Source organism: Zonotrichia albicollis, chromosome W, assembly GCF_047830755.1.
Source record: "Zonotrichia albicollis isolate bZonAlb1 chromosome W, bZonAlb1.hap1, whole genome shotgun sequence".
Lineage (NCBI taxonomy): Eukaryota > Metazoa > Chordata > Aves > Passeriformes > Passerellidae > Zonotrichia > Zonotrichia albicollis.
The window spans coordinates 19,670,767-19,679,599 of NC_133859.1; the positions used below are offsets into that span (position 1 = coordinate 19,670,767).

General features: G+C 49.6%; 1 long non-coding RNA gene across 3 annotated transcripts; it reads left to right on the top strand.

The window, feature by feature from the left end:
• Window positions 1–2,689: 2,689 nt before the first annotated feature.
• On the top strand, window positions 2,690–7,357 carry LOC141726824 (uncharacterized). Of its 3 annotated transcripts, none has more exons than XR_012577793.1 (2): window positions 2,690–3,139; window positions 7,057–7,357. It is a non-coding gene; the product is annotated as an uncharacterized LOC141726824 (long non-coding RNA). The 3 variants fall into 3 exon arrangements; XR_012577792.1 differs by lacking the exon at window positions 2,690–3,139 and adding an exon at window positions 3,467–3,600; XR_012577791.1 differs by lacking the exon at window positions 2,690–3,139 and adding an exon at window positions 3,520–4,250.
• Window positions 7,358–8,833: the final 1,476 nt, after the last annotated feature.

Below are 8,833 nucleotides of genomic sequence, written 5' to 3' on the forward strand. Positions count from 1 at the left end.
GGCGAGGAGGCATTTGTGTCCCAACTAGGAGGAGGTAAAGGGACAGCAATAGGAGGGGGAGAAGAGCCTGAGTGGATATTAAGTGCAGCTGGAGAAGGGGTTGGGAATGCAGCAGGTGGAGTAGGCACTTGTGGTGGTGCAGAAGGAGCTGGAGGGGATACTGGGTTTATCATAGCGGAAGCTGAAGAGGTAGAAGGAGGAGTTTGAACAGGTGGTAGTGAGATGGCAGCTGGGGGAAGAACCAGACCTGCCATTTGAGGTGCTTGAAGAAGAGGATTATAAGGTGGAGGGGCAGAAGGAGGCAGATAATCCAGGGGATCCCATCTTTTACTAGTCCTATCCTCCCCTCCTTCATTCCCCTCTTTCTTCCTCTGTACCTTACAAATTTGCACCCCTTCATCCCCAACAGCGCTCTTTAACCAGCAGGCTACATACAATAATTGCTCAGGATCAGTATCCCCTCGAGCTGTGAGATAATTATTTAACAGCTGGCACATCCACTTATCCTTTGTCCCACACCAAGGCCATCCTCCTTGTATCTCTAATTCTGGCCACACTTCCATACAATAATGGATCATTTTCGCTTTATCTAATCCCTCCGTGGCCTCTATAGAATCCCATTTTACTAACAGTTCTCCTAAGGGACTATTGGGATGTATATACCTCAGTCTCTTACCGGTCTTTCTACTATTACACCCTCCCATTTTACAGGTCTTAACAGTAAAAAATCCCAAAGGTGCCTTTACTGACCAGTAATTTCAAAAAGAACCTTCTTTGAGGAGCTTCAGCCTCCTCCACTGAAACTTCAAATTTCTGCGTGATGCTCAGGACTTTATACTGAAACAACTGCCCAATCTCTTGATTGCCTAACTTTCCCCACGTCAGGTCTTACATCTATCGGGACTTGAACACACGAAGCCTCGGCCTAAGAATCCGGGTCGTGCCTGACTCCCTCAGTCAGGAAAAACAACTGCCTGATGTTTAGTTTGCCTAACCCGCCAATTTTTAGGCTTCACCGTATCAGGACTTAAAAGCAAACCACAGCCTCCTTCGCTGGGGTTTGTGCCTGGCTCCTTGTGCCAGGACTTACTTTTGCCTGCAGGGCTTGTGAGCTACCCGAATCCTTCTCGGGACTGATAAAATCTTACGCGAATCCTTCTCGAGACTTACAAATGCTACCCGAATCCTTCTCGGGACTGACAAATCTGCCTGACTTCCCTCTGTCAGGGCCTATTTTGGGTGCGTGCCACTCATACAAATATTCCCTCCGCACGCCCGGAGGGGGGGGGCCCTTTATTCCCCCTTGGGAGACGACTCACTCACGTTAATTCCAAGCTCCGCCCCCTGTTCCCGGCTGGATCCTTCGCAGGAGTCCAGAACCGCAGTACTGAGAGGTCTGCTCTCACTTCGAAGGTCCGGCTGCCGGCCTTCGTCTCATTCACACACACATGCGCACGTCTCGCGCTCCCGCCACCGGCTTTCTCACCAATCCGGTGCTCCGGTGCTCCTCTGCGTCACTGCTCCTGAGCCGATCCCTCTGGTCCTGGTAGCCAGCTGTCCTGAAGTCCAAGATGGCCAGTCTTGAGTCTTCTTGAGGCGTGGCTATTCCGGACGAGCGCCCCCAGCTGAAATAAACAGGGCCAGGAGACTTCTTCTCCTTTTTAATGCCTTTATTAAAAGTGATCAGCTCAGGATTGGGCGGCTCGGCAGGGCTGCAGTCCCCGTCGCGTCTCCCAGGGCGACTCAGAGGAGGAGGATATGCGCAGCTCCGTCCACTAGGGGCAGAGCCGGGGATCCAGTCCTCGTGGGAGCTTTTTAGGGCATGATGTCCCCGTCAGATGTTGATCCTGTGACCTTCCCAGGTGGCTAGTCCTGGCGTTGGGACCACTCCCTGCTCAGGGCGAGAGGGACTCCGCATCTCTGCAGGCTCAGCACTTGGCTCCTCATGTCCAGACATCACTCTAGTCTCTCAACTCTTATTTGGCTCGTTGTTTTTGGGGTTTTCTCGTTGCATTTCGAGTCGGGGTCCCACAAAGCATTCTGGACTTTGGAGTCACTTTGCATAACCCCCCCACACCCTCTCAGGTGTCTTCCCTATGCTGTAAGAGAGCACAGCCTCGGGGGAAGAGTCCACCCCACCCAGCCAGGCTTTTTACTAATACAAAAGAGGAGATAAGCCTCAACGACCCGGTATTACAATAACAAAGCACTAAGAATCCTGGCAGAGGACGATCTGGCAGCGTCCCTGTAACTCTTTCTCACAAAAAAAATATTAACTGAATTTTTGTTCATAACATAAGCCAGCAGCAGGACGGTGACGCGGGTGTCACCGTAGTGTCCCCGCCAAGGCCAGATTTATCTGGTTTGTCCTTTTCCCTCACCTTTTCACGCCAAGAAAAGGGAGAGAGAAATGCAGGAGGGGCTGGAGGGAAATTGGCCCAAACCTGCAGGGCTGCCTCCTCTTCCTTCACTTTCTCCATGGCCACTGCTCCATGTTGGGAAATGGAAAGGACGGGTTTTTCAGGGAATACGGAAGTTTGCCCTGAATTTGGGATCTCTGGAACAGCCTGCACCCGCCACAGGACGAGCGATTCACTCTCGCTCTTCCCATCACTGACTTCCCCCTACACAGCCGAACTCCCAGCCATGTCCCCGACATGCAGCCCATTCCACACTCCTCCCAGGCATTGAAGAGGTGCAGCCCCCCTGCACCTCGCTCCTCCCACCCCGGAAATGAGAGCAGGACAGGCTGTTGGTGTTTGTCGCTGTCACTGTCCTCATCCTGGAACAGGGGCAGGTGGGTCATGCTGCGGGCAGTACAAGATGGGGGGTTGGCCAGAGGCTCCGAAGCCGAGGAACCATCTCCAAGCTGCGGAGCAGAGGGGCTGGTGGCAAGCCGAGGGGTGGAGAAGCCAGCTGCTGGCGGTGCAGCGAGAGGTGCAGCCACAAGCCACGGCGCAGCCCGCCTATGGCGTGTGGCGCGGGCTGTGGTGGTAGAACTGCAAAAGACATCAAGTCAGCCGATCCACATCCTGCACGGCAGGGGGAGGAGGAGGCAGTTGTCCCATTTGTGCTGATGAAAGTGGATGGTCGGAGGTGACCACGGCTCCGGTAGCGGCATTTGCCTACAGTGAAACTGGTGAGACTGCCTCCGCTGGTTCTTCTTGCTCCTGCGCTGCAAAGGTGGGAGGGGGGTGATGGCAGGAGCTGCGTGTGGTGGCGCCCGTATCGCTGAGACAGAAGACACGGCCCCCGGAGCTCTGCTTTCGGCAGGGGGAGGAGGTGTAGCAAACCCTTGCACCGACTCTGCTGGGTGAAATGGGAACGGTTGGGCTGAGGGCATCGTGGCTCCTAATGCTCCATCCGCCTGGAGTGGGACCGCCCCCAGCAGCGGTGGTGGTGGAAAGGAAGGAGCTGCCGGTGGGGGGAAGGGCGCTGGCTGTGGTGGAGGCACCCTGGCCACTGCCTACTGCGCCGGGGGAACCGCAGGCAGCGCAAATGGAGGGGGGCACTCCACCAGGTCCAATTGGAACACAGCTACCGAAGCTGGCAGTGGCAGCTCTGCACGAGAAGGATATTTTTGAGGAACATATTGTCTAGGTGAGAGAGAGATTTCGCGGGGGACCCCCATGTCTTCTGCAGGTCCGCGCAGAGCCGGGGAAGATTCGGCAGCCGCCTAGCCCACCTCTCCGGCCCCTGGGGTGTTGGTGCTCACAGAGACAGCATCTTCGCTTTCTGAGGTCCCCATTTCTGCCTCACTTTCCCTTGGGATACAGCCTCGTATAGCTCTGGAAGGGACTCCCCAAGGAGCTACTAAATGTGGTGCAGTCGTATCTCCCCTGATGACCTCATGCCTCAGATAATCGCCTAGTGCATCCCAAGTCTGTGGAATTAAATGTGGCTGTCACATCTACTGGGAAGTGTGAGAAACAACTGCTCACTTTGAAAATTTAAAAAGGTTTATTAAACCTTGACAAAAATACAACAAAAGGACTACATAAGAAAAAATTTGCAGTGCTAGGAACTGCCCTTGTGGATACCACGTGGCTGGTTCATCTTCAGGATGGATGCTCAGTTTTTTATACCCCTGGGGGTTGCACCAGCCAGCCCTGGCCCCTCCTAAAGTCTGTCAGTCAGCTCTTCTTTGCCATTTACCCGTGGAGACTTCTTTCTTGTAACTTGATTGGAGATCAGGTGTTGCCATGCCGCACCCCCTCAGCAACAAGCTTTTCCATTCCCAGCTGCCCCAGGTAAGGGACACGTGCATGCCTTCTTTTTTACCTGTCCTAGACAACCCCGGCTGTCTGATGGCCACAATACAGGGGGGGAAAAGAGACCTGTGGGGAGAAGAGAGGACATCTAAACTACAATAACATAACTATATATCACTAAAGCTTTTCTTAATATTCATACAATAGTTATCCCTTAATTGGGAGAACCAATCATCTCATTATCCATCTATAACAGAAACCATGAGACTTAGCCCAGTCTAATAAAGTGCAGAGAGAATATTCTGACACAGAAATTCCCATATGAGGTATCATCTCTCTCCACACAGAAAGAATTACATTTTCTTCTTTAGAAAGCTGACTGCCCATGATGAAGGCAACCCTTCCTAACAGTCTGCAAGCCTACCCCGGGATGTAAGCAGTCTGCTATGCTGGGAAAAAACGTTCCTCGCCCAGCTCTTACACTATTCAGGGCAAAATCTGCAGACCCAAAGGGACAGATTTACTCCAGGAAGACGCGGGGAAAAGTCACTGTTACCTCTCTAGGGGGACAGAAAGTGTCCAGTTGCGAGGGGACTGGCGGGGCACCGCGGTATGTCCCAGTGGAAGGGGTCCGAAGCGGCCTGTCTGTCCTCAGTTCCACAAGGAGTCACCAGATGTCACTGTTGAGTCAGGAACGGGAGTGAGGCGACACAAGCTCTAACACACTTCAGCAGGCTGATACGCTTTTATTAAAACCCATTCCTTTTTATACACCATTCCGATACAGGTGGACCTCATGGTTATTGAATCAACACCCCATCACCATTGGCTTCATAAGAAGACACTCTTTGGTAAACATCTTATGAGAAAACAACTGTTCAAAATACCAGATGCATGATTGTTTTAATTCTTTCTCTCAGTCTTCTCAAAACTCTCCAGAAAAATTCCTGGGAAAGTTTATCTGGCTTTCTCTCTCTCTGACCAGACTGTTGCATCCACAATGGCAGGTTACCTCTGGGAGACATCCTGCACTATTTGGAATTTAAGGAGGCGGCAGCCCACTCAGGGCCACAGGCCCCTGGTCACGAAGGCCGTCCCTTTTCCTTGGAAAATAAAACTCACCACCCCAGTTTTCTGATGTCAGTTTGCAGGAAGCACTTGGCACTGCCAGGGCAGCCTGGCTTGTAGGTGGTGGCTGCTTTGGTCTGGGAGAAATCCTGCACTGTTCAGAATATTAGGAGACAGCAGCCCACTCAGGGCCACAGGCCCCTTGGATAAAAAAAAGTCCCAGGACACGGATGCTGACACTTTTCCATGGGAAACAAAACTCACCACCCCACTTTCTCAATTGTTGCAGGGCTTTGCAAGGGTTCCTCAGGGGTGAAGAGAGAGACGAGAATCTTGGCTTCATGATCTGAAGGCTGGATTTATTATTTTATGATATACAATACATTATGACTATACTAAAAGGAATAGAGAGAAAAGTTCAGAAGCTGCTAAGCTAAGAATAGAAAAGGAATGAATAACAACGGAGCTCTTTCTCCTCTGTCCCAGAGAAAGCTTGTCTTTGACTGGCCCTTAATTGTACACAAGCAACATGGACCAATCACAGGTGCACCTATTACATTCCACAGCAGCACACAACCATTGTTTACATTCTTCTTCTGGGGCCTCAGCTCCCCAGAAGGAGGAAAAATCCTAAAGGAAGGATTTTTCACAAAAGATGTCTGTGACACTCAATGTCATCTTGCAGGAGGTGCTTCACACTGCAGGGCAGCCAGAGTTGTAGGGAGTGGCAGGTTGCCTCTGGGAGACATCCTGCACCATTTGGAATTTCAGGAGGCAGCAGCCCAGTTGGGGCCACAGGCCCCTGGACACAAATGCTGGCCATTTTCCTTGGGAAACAAAACTCACCACCCAAGTTTCCTGTTGTTGCTAGGGAAGGCACGGATTGACAACACCTGACCTCCAGTCAAGTTGCAAGAAAGTGGCCTCCACCAATTAGATGGCATAGAAGAGTTGACTGACAGACTTTGGGAGGGGACAGGGTTGCTTGATGCAACCCCCAGGGATATAAAAGGCGGAGCAGCCATTTTGTAATTTAGCTCGTCCGGGCGGTCACAGACTCCCAATGTGCTGTCTTTTTTCCTTATTCACTCCTTTGTTATAGTTGTTAAGTTTTAATAAACCTTTAAAATTTCAAAATGAGCAGTCATTTCTCACAGTGTTAAGGATTTTTTTATTCTTACCAAATTTTTGATAACAGTTTTAGAGAGCCAGATGGGACATACTCCTGATTTTCATTGGATCGCAGGGATCACCGGACCTCCAGATGGCACCAAGGGATTCTCGGGGGAAACCTTTGATCCCTGGTCCAAAGGAAATCTGAGTAAGACCCGGGGTAAGATACAGGTATTGTTTGTTTTAAAGGTATTCACTGTTAACCTGCCTAGAAGATACAGAAAAAGCTTGGCAGGATGGGGTTTAAAGGTACCTAAGGTGGGAAAAGGGAAGGGTTAGAGTCACTTCTAAGAGAAGAGTTAGAGTCCTTTTTAGGAGCTCCTTAATGGTAATTGCCTATAATGGGAAACAAAACCTTGAAAGTGGTATCACAGGTGTCACTGCTGGAATGTATCTTGAAACATCAGAAACAAATTGGGGGTAGCACCCTTACAGGAGAAATAAAATATTTTAATCAGTGGTGGCCACTTTAAACATTGGAAGATCAAGAGAAGTGGCCGAAGAATGGAACTTTACAGTAGAATACCATATTGACATTAATGTTGTTTTGTAGAAAGTAAAATAAGTGAGATGAAGTTCCTTATGTTGACTTGTTTTTCACCAGAAGAAATCATCGAGTAGCAAAAGGCATGCAGGAGGACCCTGAAAGATCCATTAATTTTGGCACTTGATGTCGCAATAGGACACGAAATGAACGACACGCACAAGCTGAAATGTCCAAGGTAAAAAGAGGGTAGTTTATTTCCGAACTCCAGTATTTATAGACTTTCAAAAGTGACCATGTATTGGAGGATGAAATTGCCACCTCTCCAGCCACACTGGTCAAACCAACAGTCCATCAATTCTCTCCTCCTCCAGAAAGGAATGCAAAACAATCATTATTTACATGAAAAGTGTGTGAAAAACTCCATTACAAAAATGTAAACATCAGAAGGCTTAGAAGAACTTACAAGAACAGGGCGACATCTCACCCTTTTTCCATTTAAAAAAGAAAAAGAAAAAAAATGAACGATGTTGAAAGGAAAATGAACAATGTTCAGTGTCCACTCATGGAGGAATCACTGGAGTGATCACTCGTGTCGTCTGCATCTGAGTCATCACTCAATGATTCATCCACTTGATAACTTACAGTTTGGTCACAGTTTCCATTTTGCCTGTTGTGGAGAGTTTTGTCAAAGAGTGGCTTGAGGAGAGAGGACACAGCCGAATTAATTTGGGAAAGATGTCCTGCGGGGGGGCGTACGTGGCCCGATGTTCGAAGTCCGGCTAGCTGAGGGCGAATGGCCAACGCCCCTCTGCAATTACTAGCCAGCACCCCTCGGCGTCTGATGTCCTCGGGCTGCGCTGGCTGCGGACTGGCTTACACCGCTGGTATTGGCAAGGAACAGAGCTGACCACTTCACCGGGGGTTAAACGTCGGTTTATTGAAGGTGTAGCAGGATCCAACGGGGGGAAACCAACCGGGAAAGTGGCCCCGAATATGGGGTGAAACAGGATTATAAAGGAGGGGGGTGGGTACAGGTGGAACCAATCGGGAAAGGTGAGGGGATGAAGTTCACAGAACTGACACTCCATGGAAACCAATAATCAAAAGGTAAGGGAGGGGTCCCGGGACCCCAGCCAACCAACACCTCCAGGGGAACGAAAGTTCTGGAAAACCAGGAGGAGTGGGGGGCTGATTGACTACGCCCAGGGAGGAGAAAAGATTTACTAAAAAGGGAAAAAGGGGTAGGAGAAATTATATAACTTGGGTGACAGACACAGGGGTAAGAATGGTAACCTAATGGACATCACGGCTGTGGCGGGAAAACTGGGGGGACAAAACCATTTTACACATAATAGGGGGAAACAATACATAAATTGGGGGAATAACACAAGAAACTTAACAACACACTACAACAATGTCCTAACTAGGGCAGAGACAGGCAGAGGCCTTTTTTGTGTCTGTAGCAGGATAGAGAATGGAAAAGTACAAGACCATAGTTAGTTCCAAATCTTGCAGGTGCGAGATAATGTGTCCTTGATTCTCGCAAAACATGATAAAGAAATGGACAGTGAGGCAGGAGAGATAGAGAACATAGTCTCAAAGGAATGTGGATGAGTTAATGCTATAGTTTAACCAGTAGATTGCTTGGCTTACAGAATATTCATAAGCTTATTATTTGCTGTATAAGTGTTTGATATTTGTTCAATAAAGTGGGCCATGATGAACCAGCTGGTGTCCTGGTCTCCTTCCTCCGACACATGGTGACCTCGGACGTTGAACCCCTCGTCTCGAAATAAAAGAAAAAGGGAAAAGAGCACGCCACGGTCAAGGAAGTTGGAGCTGGGTCTCGTTCGCAGCCGAGACGGTGCCGGATCTTTGAAGCACCCTTGGGGGT